The 17,992-nt window shown below is 41.6% G+C and overlaps 1 protein-coding gene across 1 annotated transcript in view; it reads right to left on the bottom strand.

Annotated features, from left to right (window-relative positions):
• LOC148839835 (leucine-rich repeat and fibronectin type-III domain-containing protein 2-like) overlaps positions 1–17,992 on the bottom strand; it is a 174,986-nt gene that overhangs the window by 100,675 nt on the left and 56,319 nt on the right. Inside the window, exon 2 of the mRNA XM_088935144.1 lies at positions 8,827–8,961. The gene's annotated coding sequence lies outside the window, so the exon portion shown is untranslated. The remainder of the gene's footprint in view (positions 1–8,826; positions 8,962–17,992) is intronic.

Genomic DNA, 17,992 nt, shown 5'->3' on the forward strand with positions numbered 1-17,992 from the left:
AACTGGTGCGTTACATACTGTAGTTTTAGCATAGCATCCCTTGTTTTAAACTATGACATTTTATATCAAGCATTTTGAATTTCATCTGCTCCTTCTAGAATTTGCAAATCCTCCTAATTTAGTATCATCTGCAAACTTGACTAGTATATAAACTCTACCAGAATCTAGATCATTGATAGGAAGAGCAGTGGTCCTAAAACAGATCCCTATGGCACTACACTACTTACATCACCCCAGGCTTTATCTATACTCTGTTTCTAATTATTAACCAATGCTCAGTTCAAATATTTGAATGTTTTTCTGAAAGCCTACTGCAATTTCAGACTAAAACCTAGTTTTCCATGGAGGCCACCCATCCTAATTGAGACCAGACCCAGCCTTCGGGGTTCTGACTGATGAGGTCAGGGTAGAATGTGGTAATCCTGCTATTTTATGACATCGTGCTGAACTGCTTAAAACTACCCAGGCTGTGCCAAATATTAATTGAATAAAGAGAGCCTCTTCTGCTCTCAACTTCGTATAAAAGAGAGACAGCCAGTGTTCAGAGTCCAGTTTGGAAAGGCAGCCATGCTGGCGAGACAAGACAAGCTCTTACCAGCAGCGCAGTGTTTAGAACTTACAGCAGGCTGTCCCTGTGATGCTGCACAGGCCTCTTTCTCTCCACTTTGAAATATATGCATCGCTTCGTCTGACAGACAATAATCCTGGCTCCGGCTGCTCTCCGTGGGCGATGGGATGCAAGATGATGTGCAATTTCATGTCTTGGTCTCAATAACAACCACTTTGGAAGATGCATATTTACCAGCATATGCAAATTGTATGTTGCTTATTGCAAATTAAGCTACATTTCCCATATTTAGCTATATTTACAGTATATACTCTATTTATATATACTCTTATAGCTGAATCGAGTGCCTCTGAGATATTCTTTTGCTAAACGATTGCCTTCACCTGTAGCTTCAGGGATCTACCTATTTATAAAGGTCACCAACTTGTCCAAGCTGGAATGCTGTGTAAACGTCATCCATGTAAAGGGCATGTGAGCATTGGCATGCAATATCCATAACATGTTAAGATGGATTTCTTACTTAATTAGTAAAGAAATATATTTAAAAGTTTCCTTTTCACGCGAAGATCTTTTCCTTTCTGGGGCAATAGCAGACGGTAAGGTGTAAATCCATCCTGTCTCTGAGCGGCAGGCAGACTTGGTGTCAACAGGCACCATGTGGCCCGTGGGCGTGTTGATCAGGTGCTCAGACAGTAACAGGCTGAGCAATTTGGGGTGAACTCTGCCAGCCTACCAAGCAACTCGAACAAAGACACTTCACTTCAGATGTGTTGCATGAATTTATTCTTATTCTTACGAAAGGCAAGTCAGGAAAATACCTGATATGGTGTGAAAAATTGAGATTTCTACAAAGTTAAGGTGTGGGATGACGGTAACCAGTTTGGTGTGTGTGTATGACAAGAATGAGTCTTCGATTTGTGTAATTAGAGACAATGAGAAGACTATTCATGAGAGCTACGTATCTGCTATGTTCTTTGCATTTTATTATTATTATTTTATACTGTATTTCTGTTTTCATAATACTTTAAATTATATGCACATATGAATACACTTACACTTGTTTAAGGAAGGAGAATAAGATGATCTAAGAGAGGTGTTCTGATTATACACGATTTGGGGTATACGCACTATTACAGGAACCTAGCTACCTCCTAAAGAACGAGTACACTGTATATGTGTATATTATTGTAATATACTGGATTATTGTATATTTGATGAAGGAAGGAAGTATGCTACCATGGACATTGGCTAAAGTCTCATTTCTTTATTTGAAAAGTTTGATTTAGATTGGCTACCTGCCACATCCAGAGGTGACAAGTGCATGCGGTACTTGTATCATACTGTTAGTGCTCTTTCAAAGTGACTGCAGGACCAGGGCTTGGCAATCAAATATGTGGGAGCTGCAGTAATACAGTATGTTGACATTTGATGGGAAATGCCTATTTGTGGAAAACCTACAGGACTAACAGACCAAATATAACAACCGTTACAAATCTTTTTTACAGTGTGCAAAAAAATAGAACACCACTGATCCTGCTGAAGGAAGACTCTCTGTTTGTGATCTCCAGGTTCTTCTTTGATGTGTTTGATCTCACCATGCTGCAGTGGAGTGGTTTTTGTTTTGTGTTGTATTATTTCGGGACCTCAGGCCACAGGAAGCAACTGTTCATGAAAGAAACCGTATTATAAACCGTCAATATGAGCTGCAGCTTATAGTCAACATGGAGAGTGTTCATTGAAACTGAGGTCTCATTTAAACGGGATGGCAAACGTAAGGGGCATGTGTATAATTTTACAGTGCGGAATTTAGTATTACTGTATGTCTCATCTAGGCAGTAGAAACATATATTGTAGCACTGTAACCCCAGTCACCACACTGAAGTACTGATGTGGAATTGGTGTGTGGTCCTCAGGGAAGAGTGCCACCTATTGGTCAAGGAGAGTCACTTTGTGTCCCTATATAGGATTGTCCCTTTCACATCTCTGACTATTTTCCTATCATTTATAGTTGCACAAATGCGTACATACAGTACAGGTGTGCACTTTCCTAGAATTGTTCAGTTGAAGTACCTTGCTCAAAGTGTCTCACTTGGGATTTGAACCTACAACCTTCCAGGTAGGAGTCCATTGTCTGCTCCTTCTAGCACAGCCTATTACAAAAACAGCAGCACTACTTCTGTCCTTTCCACTAATTTTCCCTCCCCTTTCGACTTCATGAATTCAAATGAAAAGGAAAAATAAAAGGGTAAAAAAATGCATCCTTCTGCAGAGTATGAATTAGATTACTTAAGATGAAGCGAGGGAGTACGCTCAGATATTTTTTGAATCATTGCTGTTTTTTGTATTAATCCTGCGTGGTTGGTTGGGTTTTCAGGCACTGAGAAAATGCTGGTCACGGATTCACAGCCTGACTGTCCACAAGGTATTTAAGGAGCCTCTGGGAGCTGCTGCATGATTCAGTGCTGAGCATCAGCCCTTAATAAGAACGGAGGATCATCTATCGTCTGTCCTATTCTACAGCTCCCATACTCACAGATTGCTTACAGTAAAAACACCTGGAGCACATATGGAATAGTTCTCCCTCCTGCAAAGCAATGCCTGGAGTTCGGCGTGCACATTCCTCAGCAGAGACGGGTATTCAAACTCAGACTCATGTGCTTTTAACTGAAAAAGTAATGAAAAAGACTTTGATAGCCAGCAGTTAGGTATTGCAAATCATTTGGCGGGCAAATGATATTGCATAAAAATAGCAAAGAAAAGATAATAGCTTACAGGCTGCCATGGGTGCTGTAGGTAGCAGTTACCACCTGATACGTTTATCAAACAATATAGCTTTCCCAGCTGACTTCACTGTGCAGGGCCCATTTAATATTGTCTCATAAAACACTTGCGCTGGGAATTAAGGCCATGCTACTCTCTGTGACTCCATCCATTCTCTATCAGTAGACTGCTTATTCCTGGTAAAGGCAGTGTCATCCTGAGGCCTCTCCTGGAAGCCTTGGGCAGAAGGCTGGAGCAAGGAAAGAACGAGCAAACTCCCCTCGGATGGTTCCACAGGTCTGCATGAAATCCAACACCCACTGCTGCGAGGCAGCAGTGTTAATCATCATGCAATTCACTGGGATGAAGGCAGTATAATAACATTCACATCACTTTGTCGCCTTCCTAAAAAACACAGATATAATTGTGTACACAGGTCTGGCTCCAGCCTTTTCCCAGAGCTGCTAACCTGCAGTGGCATTGCCTGTGAGAAGCAATCATTCACACACAACCTTCGGTACTTGAATTGTCAAATACAACTGAATAACAAGACGCCCACAGACACCTCAGGGCCAGGTTTCCCAGAAGCCAATTAACCTACCAGCATGTCTTTGGACTGTGGAAGCACACAGAGGAACGCACGCAAACTCCACACAGACAGCACCCCAGGGATTGAGTCTAGGGCCCCAGCGCTGCAAGGCAGCAATACTCACCACTGTGCCACCGTGCTGCCCCTGTTCAATAACACTTCATGAGAAATAGTGTCAATGAACATTCGAGGATCCTTATAAGGTATTTACTGTAGGTGCAGTGAGATTAAACTTAACCCATTTGGCTGAGGTCCACCCTCCTGCCTGCAGGACAGGGAAGTCGGGAGTGAACCAGGGCAGCTGCGCAGGTGGAGATGGGGAGGAGGAGACAATATTGGGTTTAATTATGGTTTAGAACAGCTGGGAAGAAAGTGGCCTGGTTGTCATTATCCATCCAGAATTTACAAAGATTAATTTTGTGAGAATGAATATTATACTCTATAAGTACCATTGAATTTCCTTGTCAAAATGTGGAAAACTGTGATGTGTGTCTCTTCTGTAGAAATTTTGAAACCAGAAATATATATATAATACTCTTTTCGCACACGTTAATCTTCCTGCTTGGTATTAAAGCAAGATAATTTCTTAAACTTTCAACAGTTTTCAACAGCAAAATATACAACACTGGCTAATAGGATGACTTATCAACGTATCATTTTACAAAGTCTTTATCATGATGATTACTAGGCGATTTAAGATGCAAACTGAAAATGAGTCTTCAGTCATGTATTACCGCGCAGTTGTTCTGTATTTAAAGTAATTCCATCCCACACCTCCATACAGAAGCCATTTTATTTTAGAACAGCCTCCTCTATACATCTGTCTCACACATAGTCAGAGCCCAAGCTTAACCTTTAAAGCTGTCAGCCTGATATTGCATGTCACACTTGTGTTTCAAATGAGGATGAATCACGATCAGTTCATGTGTTCCTTTGGCACTTGAGATGGCCTTGTGGTTCTGTGAGTTATGATGGAAGTCTTATGCCTTAAGCCAGTTTTGCTTCACTTATAATGGAAAAAAGTCTGCACCTAATCCTTATGTGAGAGAAATTTTGTAAAATCTTTTGTCAGTTAGTCCAGTTATAGTTGATAAAATAGCTGCAAGAACTGCAAATTAAAGAACCTGTTTATCAGTGCTGTCTGTTTGTATATATAGAATGATGAGTCGGGCAGTGCTGTGTTTCTTCATCATTAACATTTAGAATCTTGGTATTCTGCAGAGAAATCTATCGCCTTTGAGACACAGAGACAGTGCAGATCCACCTAAAGCTGACTGTACTCAAGGTGCCACCACTCACCACACTGGAGTCCTCCACCTATCAGACAAACCCTTCAGCAAATGACAGCGCTCACAAGCCACAGCATCTGAAATGTACTTAAGGATGAAGATACCCCAGAAAACAAGGGGTTATACTAGATTAAATAAATACACATACAACAGATGGGCAGAGCATGTTTGTATCCAAGCAATTGTAGCCATGTGCAAAAAATATGCCCTTGTGACATTTCTTATTAATCAGTCAAAAGGTAGCACCACAATTTCACACTTTCATCATCACTTTATATTTATTTTATATCACTAGCTTTTAGCTGATTCACTGATTTAGCTGAAGAAAGTTCTGCAGCTTCAATAGCTTAACATCTGACAGACATGTCTAAAGTGTAGAGCATTGTTGCACAAGAAAATCTGAATGTTTTCAGCATAATTGGGAAACTGAAATCCTTGATGGTGAATATTCTAATCCAAAGGCAAAGTGTAAATACAAAATTGCAAAAGGACCCACCACTGTACCTTGTTGAACACCTTGTGTAGTTGGGACATTCTCAAATTAAAGAACAGCCAAGGCGATGGAGATTTGACTTTTGGTAGCCAATTATGAACCTAACCAACATGTAAGCAGGTATGATGTTGTGATAGACTATCAAAAAGTATAAAAAATCTTTCCTCCTCACCTGTCATCACATTGCAGAAGAGTACAAATTCCACATAAAATATGTATCTAAATGTATTACAATCCTGAAGTGATGAAGGTTTAGCTTAAAGGCATGTGGGCAAAGTTGAGATTTCTGGCATCTGATCAAGGTTACTGGTGCCTTTCTCTTTTTAGAAAACTAAGAGACTTTCACAACAGAGCTTTCTGTAAGGAGACAATGAAAACACAGCACTGAGAGTGCTTCTTGAACATTTCTGATTAGCTGCTTTGAAAAAAGAGTACAATTTACTTTGGGTGCATTCATTCTTCAGTGACTGAAGTCACAAAGGACACTAGAATAGTGAATTTCCATGCTGAAGATATTGGATAGTCTGCTCAATCAACCTCTCATTGAAAGGTCATTCGGGTCACCGTTATTTTATTGCATTGTGAAGTGTTGCTCTTAGGTTGCTATCAGCTTGCTGTCTCAGTGGAGAATTTAAAAAAGGAATGAGTACAGAATAATTCACCAATGTTAAGTTATATCCTTGCAAATGTTTTTTTTTGTTATGTTCTGAGACCATGAACTGAGGCCAGGATGAGAGAAACTCACAAACACTAGCCGTGTTAGTAAATACCACAATGATTAGTCATCCCATGGAACATCTCCAAGTCTATATAGGTCAGCTCAGAGGTATTGTATGTATCTCTTGCACACTGAATTGGGAACTCAGTCTGAGAGTGGCCAGACTATATTGGAGAATTGGAGATCACATGCTCCATTTATCAAAAAAGAACATTTAATCACCACCAGATTCATCCTAAATCAACATTATGCTGGATATAATGTACACATATTTATTCTCAGAACTTCTGTTCAATATGGAGTACTCAAAGGGGATTTCAAAAGACCTTTTTTCACATGCATACTGGGTAAAATAAGTGCATTGCCTTTCAGGAGTGTTTTAGAAGGTCAGTGTCACATTGGGCTGTTTCAGCACTCCTGGCATGGCACTGACACAGTATTTGTGTTTATAGCTCATACTGTAGGTTTGCACATATTGTATGAAGAATGAAATCACTATGATTCTATACCAACACAAGACAATACAGTCTTAGTTCTTTGGAGTAATGGAAACAATTGTTAGTTACAGAATTGAGAAAGCAGTACAGGAAGTACAGACCAAGGGGTTTGTATGGTTTGAAGATGCTCATTAGTACCCAAACTATGGTATCAACTGCCAGAATACAGTCACATGATTCTGCTAGTCCAATCAGGAGCTTTCTAAACTGCATTATAACTACTAGAGAACAAAAGCTCCAAGACGCACACTTACTGTATGTGCAGAGTATTGTAAATGGTTTATATTATATACAAAAATATTTAATCTCAGTTCAGGACAAACCCCTTTTCCTGTCATTTAGCTCTCTAGGGTATAAATATGAGACTTAAGACCTAGAAATGCCCAAAGGTCTGTGTGAGGGACACAATGTTATTTGTTTTTGACCCAGAGTTTTTAAAGTACTTAGTTTAACAAATTAGCAATAATTAAATGTACTTCGTTGGCCACCGGTAACATCGTTCCTTGATCTTTACCAGGTGATGGATGAGAGAGACTTATGAAAGTGTCAGAATTCAGCCCTCCAGGACTAGATTTTGGGCACCTGTTTTAGACCATTATTTCCCAGAATTCCTCATGCTAACACCTGTCCACCATCCACAGGTTCATGTCCAGTTCAGCAGCCCTTGAGTGTCACGACCGCCAGCCAGCCCAGATCAACCCACAAAAGAGCTAACCAGTGCCAGCAGCGGATTGATAATAACAAGCGCCGCCGCACGTTAAAATAGCAGCACTATTTAAACCACCCAAACCCGCTTCCTGCTGCTCGGTATTGAGTCTTCTAGAGAGACTGTTTGTACCTCGCTTGCGAAACTTCTCCCGGCTTCTGAACTACCCTTTTGTCCCTTGACCTTGAACCTAGCCTTCTGTTTTGGATTGTACGCCTGTCTCCGTATCTCCTGGCTTTCAAACTACAGTACCTTTCGCCTTTTGACCACGATCTCGCCTGACGTTTTGGATTATACGCCTGTTTTGGATATCTACCAGCTCCTGCGTCTGCATAGGATCCGCATACCTTTTCATTGGGGATTCATTACATTGAGCTGAGTATAGAGAGAGGCTTCCTTCTCTAGCCAGGCAGTTGTCCCACATACCAGGTGTGAAAACCAGGTACATAAATAAATACCTACAGTATTCTTTCTCTCATATGTATTAATGGGGTCTATGCTTATCTTCTGTGTCAATGCCGGAAGCTCATATGAAAACATTTTTCCCATTTGCAAATGAGACAGAGTATATATCAGGATTACTCATCATGCTGCCATTTCAGGCTTAGCAGTCAGCTTACTGAATAATTAATTGAACTATGTCATGACCAATTAATTGATGTGTAAGTTGTAAGACAGCTACGTTGCACAGTAGTTACTTCACGTCCACATAACCATACCTGCTCTTAATTGTCATTGGTGCAACTATTATACACAGGAGCAGTGAAATGAACAACAGCAATAGAAATATAACATGTTTTCTTTAACTTAAGGTGGACACACACTGTGAAAACCCTTGGAAGAGAAAGACTAGAAATCAGTTTCAAGTAATGCTCATCTCCTATTGGACACAGTAATAACTTGTGACTTATTGCTTGCATTAAAAAAAGTACAGAATTGAAGACTCAAATCACTTCCTATAAAACTATCTAGCAAGAGTGATGATTCCTGATTCCAACAAAGAGTCCACTTGTAAAATCTAGCACAGTGTACAGTACATTCATAGTACCATAAATATAGAAATAGTTTCAAGTTTAAAAAAGGAATTGATGCTTATCATCTGAGAGCTCACATCAACAGACTCTTAAATACAATAGCTGTGACCTGTATGCATGACACCAACAACTGGAAACTGAACACAGGTTCTGTTGTGTGCACTTGTCCTACCTGTCTCACTGCCTGGGAATGATGACTGGGTATCTCTCTCTTCTCTTCTACTGTATGTTGAAAGATGCAAGGTCCCTTTGTGTCTTGTCATGTGACACTGTCGTAGCACTCCTCTGCATTAGGTCACTCTTTCACCTGTGAGAAAAGAAGTTAACACATCGGTTTTCTGAGTCCTCAGCAGAAAGAAGAACAGAAAAAAGGTTACAAGTGAGCGGAGCCATTTGCACTGTCTGACCTGCCTGGTAGTTAATAGTTAATTGAATCCAGGATCTCATCCAACTGTTTCTTAACAGAAACCAGGACATTAACATGAATAACATGGCTGGGCAGCTTGTCCCATACACCAACCACCTTTTGTGTAAAGAAGTACCTTCTGTTCTCAGTTTTAAATACACTTCCACACAGTTTCCACTAGAGTCCTCTGGTTAGTGTTTCACTGTTCAATATGAAGACATTTGCTGGGTTGACTTTGTGAATTTTGAATACTTGTATCAGGTCTCCTCACAGGCTTCTCTGTTCAAGACTAAAGAGACTCAGCTCCTTCAGCCTGCCAGTGTAGGACAGTCCCTTAATACTTGTATCAGGTCTCCTCACAGTCTCCTCTGTTCAAGACTAAAGAGACTCAATTCCTTCAGCCTGCCAGTGTAGGACAGTCCCTTAATACCTGTATCAGGTTTGTACTATACTGTATATCTAGTTTAGGTTTTTGCTACCTGCATGCAATACCTACAGTAGCACGTCTATATTAAACGTCATCAGCTGCATTATAACTACTACTGTAAATCTTTTTAAATTTAATTTACTGTTGCAACAGTGTTTGTTAATTTCCTATCTTGGTATTATTTGCAAACTTGACTAGTTTACTTACTATATTGGAATCTAGATCATTGACATAATTTAAGAAGAGTAATGGTCCTAATACAGGTACCTGTAGATACTCCACTAATTTGCTCCAGTCTGAGTATTCCCTCCTTGTTTGTATGCTCTGTTTTCTATTCAATATTCAATTCTCAATCCAACTACTCACATTTCTCCTAATGTCTACCCCTTGTGATTTGAGCATTCATATGTATGAGGAACTTTATCAAAAGTTCTAAATCCACAGACGTTTTTCTCATTTCCATGTTTCCTATTCCCTAGGATCTTATTTCCTTACGGTTTGAAACTAGATCCTGTAGTTTAGCTCTAAAGGTATGCCATGGACACAGCCAGCTCTGTGGACCATGATGTGAAGGCCAGTCCATCACATCTCTCTACAAAGCAGAGAGAGGCTAAGTATAAATGACATTTCTTCAGTAAAGAGACATTTAAAGATAATGTTGGCATCATTGTTCTGGCTTAGATACAAAACACATCATATCTGTTTTGTTTTGATTCCTGCTCCCTGTTGAAGTGTTACAATAAATCACAGATGTAATGTGGACTGTATCTCACACTGCACTGTTGCTAACACTTCCACTGCTGCTATTCCTATCTTACCACCACTATTGCTACTGCTTATACTGTACTTCTGCTACTGCTACTACTACTGTTACTACTACTACTGCTCCTACTTCTACAGCTACTGGTAATGCTACTAGAAGTAGCACAACTCACAGCTCTCTAGCTACACTCGTATATGAGATCTAACTCTGCCCATTATAGTGACTTGGAGTAGGCTGCTGGCTGGCACAGTGAGTGCTCTACAAGTCTGGCTGCTTGCTTGATCAAGTCCATGTGCTATCCAGGTTGATTTGAGAGGTTTCATTATTAATGTGGTCAACTCTGTACATGCTGGGCCAGAGAGACACAGGAGAGACAGGAGTGATAGTCAACTCTGTGCATGCTGAGCCAGAGAGACACAGGAAAGATAGTCAGCTCTATTCAGTACATGCCAACCCAGAGAAACAGACACTAGAGAGACAGAAGAGATAGTTAACACTGAGCATGCAGAGCCAGAGAGAGAGACACTGGAGAGACAGGAGTGATAGTCAACTCTGTGCATGCTGAGCCATAGAGACACAGGAGAGGTAGTCAGCTCTGCACATGCTGAGCCAGAGAGTGAACCACTGGAGAGACAGGAGTGATAGTCAACTCTGTGGATGCTGAGCCAGAGAGACACAGGAGAGATAGTCAACCCTGTGCATGCTGAGCCAGAGAGTCACAGGAGAGTCAGCTCTGCACATGCTGAGCCAGGGAGAGACACTGGAGAGACAGGAGAGATAGTCAACTCTGCACATGCTGAGCCAGAGAGTGAAACACTGGAGAGACAGGAGTGATAGTCAACTCTGTGCATGCTGAGCCATAGAGACACAGGAGAGATAGTCAGCTCTGCACATGCTGAGCCAGAGAAAGAGACACTGGAGGGACAGGAGAGATAGTCAACTCTGCACATACTGAGCCAGAGAGTGAAACACTGGAGAGACAGGAGAGATAGTCAACTCTGTGCATGCTGAGCCAGAGAGACACAGGAAAGATAGTCAACCCTGTGCATGCTGAGCCAGAGAGACACAGGAGAGTCAGCTCTGCACATGCTGAGCCAGAGAGAGACACTGGAGAGACAGGAGTGATAGTCAACTCTGTGCATGCTGAGCCAGAGAGAGAGACACAGGTTGTGTGGAATGTTTGCAGAGAGAGGATGTAGCATTGCACAGCAACTGGAAGGTGAGAATAACCATTGTGCTGTGTACGGAAATCTCAAACTCTAATCCTTCGCTATAGGAGCAACCTCTATACGAGTTTTCATTTACATGTGATGTAGTAGTTCCTACCAATGTTTTTATTTTTACAAGCAGATTTTCATGAGCTGAGCTCTTGAAAAGCATTGCCGAGATTCTTCTTTTCTTGCATCTTCTCAGATGAGGAATTTACTTTTTATGATATTTTAACTTTTTATTTATACGTATAACTCGTTATATACATATTTATATTAAGTGCATGTACTGAAGTACAGGATAGTGCTTAATGTTTATGCATTTGCTAATGACTGTAATGATGTAATTACTGTACTCTAAATGAGCAGAAATGTTATTGTTTTCCTACCTGATGTTTATGCATCAGCTCATGGCTTCAAGTGTGTTACTTGAATAATTAACCAGAAATGTTATTGTTTTCATACTCTGGTATCTTCTGTGCTGTATTAAAGTGATATCTGGGTGTTTGAGGAAGCATTTTTGAGGTCTGGAACCAATCAGAGATTATAACACAGGAATTGCCATTCTAAACGTTTTCATTTTATGAGCTGTTTTCTAAGAACAAATTAAGCTCGTATAAAGGGGATGGCTTGTTCTACATACACCCAGTACCTTCTATATTATAACACGTAAAGTTTACCTCCTGTGGCTGACAGGGCCTCTTGTTATGCCCCTGAGCTCTGGAATTTTATCCTGAAGGATATCATGGAGTTACTTACCCTGAGAGCATTAAATCTAGACTCAAAACTTTTCTTTTCATAAAGGCCTTTATTTAATCAGTGTCTATGTCTGATCCATTTTCTAATGATCCTGTATCTTCTGCTGCACTTCCGATCTCGTTTTTCCTATATGTACTTACGCATGTCCTTTGCAAATTGCTATTCTCATAACTGTTTTTTACACCTACAGTAAAAAGCTTTGAGATGTTACTTTTAAAGGTGTTATGTATATAAAGTTTATTATTATTTTTTTTAAAGCTGCTTTTTGTGACAAGGTGACCAAGTAAAACTCATTTCGAACCTTAACAGACCCACGCTGTGACTTCTTGCGACCCTGCAGTGCAGAGTGAGCCTTCAGGGGGTCCTGGCACAGGCCTGTTCATCTCTCACTCCCCCGCCTCTCACCTGGCACAGATCCTCATAGCGAGGGACCAGGGAAAAATCAAGCGAAAGTAATGCAATCAGCCCGGGACGCCGCCACATTCCACACAGGTCTCCTTCAGCAGGAATTCATTACCCTGATAAAATTCCCCCTGAGATGCCACAGCCTATTATAGCACTTGCACAAGATCTTATTATCGAGCTGCTATAACAATCACTGTAATTCTAGGAGGGGGCTGAGGTCTCGTACCAATTCTTCTCACAAATTGGAATCTGTTGTGCTGCTGTGCTGCTGTGCTGCAGCCCCCTTCCCACTCCACACACACACACACACACACACACACACACTCTCACGCGCTCCTCCATCTGTCCCACTTTGAAATGTCTGTTCTGAATTATTTCCCAGTTTTGGGCTGCTGTCAGACCAGGAGAACGGCTCCAAAAGAAAGGAGATCTTCCGGCCCATCCAGTCTGTTCAGTAGTTAGTAGCCGACTGATACAAGGATCTCAGCCAGGTGGTTCTTGAAAGAAGCCAAGGCATCAGATCAGCAACATGGCATACTCCCACCACCCTTTGTGTAAAGAAGCGCCTCCTGTCCTGATTGGATCTCATCGAGCTCTACATTGAAAGAAACGGCTTAAATAACAATGTTTTCTTTAAGTGCTGTGAAATGATTTAATTGAAGTTCATGCATTCATGTTTTTGTCTTGTTTAGAGGTCTCAAGTGGGCACCCAGCTAATGCAATGACACCCTGACCAAGAGCAGAGCGCCGGTGCTTTGCAGCAGCTTTCTGATTAATAAGTCATTTTGGCTGCATCTAGCTGACCCACGATGCCCACTGTTACAATTAAGCCTACCTTTTATTAATCCATTAAATTTTAATGAACTTGTTAATGGATTTCTGTCGCTTGAACTGGAGTGCATTCTTTAAATACCACAAACACTACAAAACTGGGAAGAATGTGAAAAAAGATCACGACTCAAACTAAATGTGGATTGATTAAAGAAAAAGGTACAGCTGCTGTATACATTTTATATTTCATATTTGATATTTTAATTATAGCTACAGTATATAGCGAGAGTTCACCTCTGCATTTTAATTGTGTTGCTGGTGGTGTTTGGAAATAAAGTTCTCTTTGAGTGTCCAGATATGCTGTTTGAACAGTGCTGAGTGCCGGGAAAGTGTTACTGGGACATGAGCTTTGGTCTTCAGCGATGAGAATGAGACTCCACTATAAACCTCGTCTTACTGCTTTTGTTGTCTTGTGTCACCAACATGTAGCTTTCACTTCTACAAGTGAAATCCAAAATAGTTATCCAGTTATATTAGAGGGGACACTCTAATTACCTCCTTTTTTACACAATGTTGCCATTCCAATACAACAGAATTAATAAATAAATTATCTTCAACAAAATCTGTTGAATTTAGAATCTAGGATACCCTATAGCATTTTCCAGAACACACAATTGCTGGAGCATCTCTAAAGAAAACCAGGTTGCTGCTGTGAATGTTGCTGGTCGACCAGTAGGTGGTGCTCTTTAATATAGACCACACTTTCCGAACCAATTCTCCAATATTGTGACTGGGAGAACTCCATTGCAGGAGACTTTAAAATTAGATCTTTATTACTTGGTCATTAACAATCCATTGGCTATACAGCTTGGCCATCTTAAGATACCCCATTAATTCAATTGTGAAGCAGTTTCTCTATCTTTCCCCTGATCTGTGTGCAGAATGGTGCTGTGTGTCTCCAGGTGGGGCTGCTGCTGGTGCAGAATGGTGCTGTGTGTCTCCAGGTGGGGCTGCTGGTACAGAATGGTGCTGTGTGTCTCCAGGTGGGGCTGCTGGTACAGAATGGTGCTGTGTGTCTCCAGGTGGGGCTGCTGGTACAGAATGGTGCTGTGTGTCTCCAGGTGGGGCTGCTGGTGCAGAATGGTGCTGTATGTCTCCAGGTGGGGCTGCTGGTGCAGAATGGTGCTGTGTGTCTCCAGGTGGGGCTGCTGGTGCAGAATGGTGCTGTGTGTCTCCAGGTGGGGCTGCTGGTGCAGAATGGTGCTGTGTGTCTCCAGGTGGGGCTGCTGGTACAGAATGGTGCTGTGTGTCTCCAGTGGGGCTGCTGGTACAGAATGGTGCTGTATGTCTCCAGGTGGGGCTGCTGGTGCAGAATGGTGCTGTGTGTCTCCAGGTGGGGCTGCTGGTGCAGGAAGGTGCTTTGTGTCTCCAGGTGGGGCTGCTGGTACAGAATGGTGCTGTGTGTCTCCAGGTGAGGGGTGCTGGTACAGAATGGTGCTGTGTGTCTCCAGGTGGGGCTGCTGGTACAGAATGGTGCTGTGTGTCTCCAGGTGGGGCTGCTGGTGCAGAATGGTGCTATATGTCTCCAGGTGGGGCTGCTGGTGCAGAATGGTGCTGTATGTCTCCAGGTGGGGCTTCTGGTGCAGAATGGTGCTGTGTGTCTCCAGGTGGGGCTGCTGGTACAGAATGGTGCTGTGTGTCTCCAGGTGGGGCTGCTGGTACAGAATGGTGCTGTGTGTCTCCAGTTGGGGCTGCTGGTGCAGAATGGTGCTGTGTGTCTCCAGTTGGGAACGGCATCTTTTGAGGTGAATAGAATATGTTACATATGCAAGCAATTATTATTCTTTTTTTTCTTTAACTGTTTAAATAGTAAGGTAATGAAGCAAGAAAGCTTTTATCTACTTAATTAATAGTGGGATCACAGATTTCAACCTTGCCTCGCCTTTGTTAGACACCTCTAACAGGCTACTTCACAGAATTTCAAAAAGGGAGGTTAACAAGAGGGTTGAAAACCTCTGTTCTAACTCATGAGTGAGCTACATTTATTAACATATAAATTAGCAATTAAAATGCCTACTAAATAATGCATGGTTATTTAATTTGATGTTTCACTGCTGAGCTCATTTCAGTATGAGGGACTGAAAAGAATTAGCTGGCTGGAAATTACAGTATATATCGAATTTAAATATATTATTTTTTATTATGAAAATTCCAGTTTATGTATGCCACAATATAGTACTGTATATTTATATAACACATGGGTCTGGACCCCTGTTCCTGGAGCCCCCGTCCAGTTATTCTTATAGGACACTTGTTTTTAAAGATTACCCAGACCTGTTAGCTATTGATAAATCAAGCAAGCCATTTATCCAATTAAGAGAACTTTGGTCCTTGAGGGCTGAAGAGTACTTGGTTTTTAGTCCTAACTTACAGTACATAATTAAAACAATCACCTGTTTAATGGATCACAATGGAATGTCCCAGATCTTTAGAAACTGACCTGAAATAGTGACCTGCAGACCCTTCTGGACTATCAGGGTTTTTCATCTCTGATATAATCTAGGATTGAGCTGGTGATGCTCGTAGCCTGGCCATGCCAATACAGCTTCCCTGGGGAGGAGTGGTAGGGGTTCTACAGCCCAGTGCGTGAGGATTACTGCTGTCGAGCAAGGCGCTTTACACAAATTACTCACTAAATGTCCTGCTGTATAAACAGATCTCCAGGTTATCTCGTATGTAGCACTTAATAAAATAAACAGTTTTTTTATTTGGAATGATTGCTGGTGATTTTTCCAACACCAGATTGTTGTCAGGACCTTGACACCTGCAGGGCCTGGTATCTCTGATTTCCTGTTGCAGTTACATACTGTATTAAATCAGGTTTACTGATTTAATTAACTCAGATAATTAGTTAATTCAAAGAACTCAATAACTGTGACACAGTGTTTTGAATAATTAGCTGTAAATGACCTCACAAAAAAGTCCTATATGCTGTACATTATATCTAATTGTGAAATAATTGGATTAATAGATAAATTGACTGGTTAGGCTGCAGAAATGCAGCAAGGCAGTTAATCCCAGACAACCAAACTTTGAGGGAAAAAAAAGTTGATTGAATATGCAGTCTTGTTATAATGCATTATTTGGTCATGCCTGAAATTTATTTAAATCAATATGCTTAATAGCAAAAATATTTAATCCATTATTTTAAAAAATGTTCTTTCAATGATCTGAATTGTTATGTCAGCACTTCTTAAGTTCACTTGATTTAACAGCTGTTTTTGTTGTTAGCCAGCTAACTTCAGTTAGTGAACATGCAGGTGTAGCAGGGCTTACTGCTGTAGTGGCATCGCCCCCTAGAACCCAGGACAATGCAGAAATCTAGAACTTTGCTGCTGGCTGTGCTGTGTAGCAGAGTTCGCCGCTCTCTAGGGAGCTGTGCAGAATCGAGCCAGCGTGCGACCACAATCCACTCCACTCTGGGTCAGACGGAGCGTCACTCGTCACACAGGCAATGAAAGCCTCCTGCAGGCGTATTTAAAGCAGAACCTGTTTGGAATTTGAGAGCAAGAAAGTGAGATTGCTCCTCTGTTTTAAATGTCCACCCTACACTGAAACGCTGAGGGATGGAATACTGTACATTGCCACTCAAACTAGAGCACAGCACAGAGCTGAAATGAGGTCTTGGGAGTAAGTGCGCCTTCACTGCAATTAGATTCTTAAAGTGCTCGGGGGAGGAAGATGTAGCTCCATTTAGGAAATGGTACGGTACTGAAGTAGAATGTCCTCTGTGGGATTATAAAGAGTAACACGAGCTGGTTAGCTCCTCTCATGACAGAGTGATGTGCTGCTGATACAAAATGCTCTAAACTGGGTTAAGCATGCCTGGAGACTCATGGGAGTCCTGTCTGGTCAAGGCTCTATTGCACACAAAAGAGCACCAAAGTGAGTTTTGTATGGATCTCGGAGTTTGGTGAAATGTATCTTTACTACTCCCTGCATTGTTTATTTATTTTGATTGCTGTTGCTAATTTCGTACTATCTATCCATTTTCCATCCACTTCATCCAGTCCAGGCCTGTGGGAAGCCAGAGCCTATAATTCAAAGGGCGCAAGGCAGGATACACCAGGACACCAGACCATCACAGAGCACACACAGACACAAACACAGTCTCCTACACAGTGATCCTAAACACTGAAGCTCCTCAAGGCTGCTGTCTCAGTCCTAGGCTGTACTCCTTGACAGCACTATTATTGGGCTGATCAACGACAACGATGAGTCTACATACAGGAGTGAGGTGGAGCATCTTATAAGATGGTGTCTTGACAACAATCTGGCCCTGAATGTCAAAAAGACAAAAGAACTCATTGTGGACCTCAGGAAACCCAGAGGGAGTCACACCCCAATCAGTATCAAGGGCACAGCAGTGGAAACTGTCCTCAACCTGCAGATCTCCACCAACTTGGCTTGGTCTCAAAACACAGTGCAGAAGGGCCCGGTCAGCTCTCCAGCCCTTTATGACTACTTCCACCATTTCCACCCGACCTCTCTATAGCCGGTGTCCTGCTCGTAGATTTCAAATGACAACTACGTCTCGTG

The sequence above is a fragment of the Atractosteus spatula genome, chromosome 2, assembly GCF_055471065.1.
Source record: "Atractosteus spatula isolate fAtrSpa1 chromosome 2, fAtrSpa1.hap1, whole genome shotgun sequence".
NCBI classification, from domain to species: domain Eukaryota; kingdom Metazoa; phylum Chordata; class Actinopteri; order Semionotiformes; family Lepisosteidae; genus Atractosteus; species Atractosteus spatula.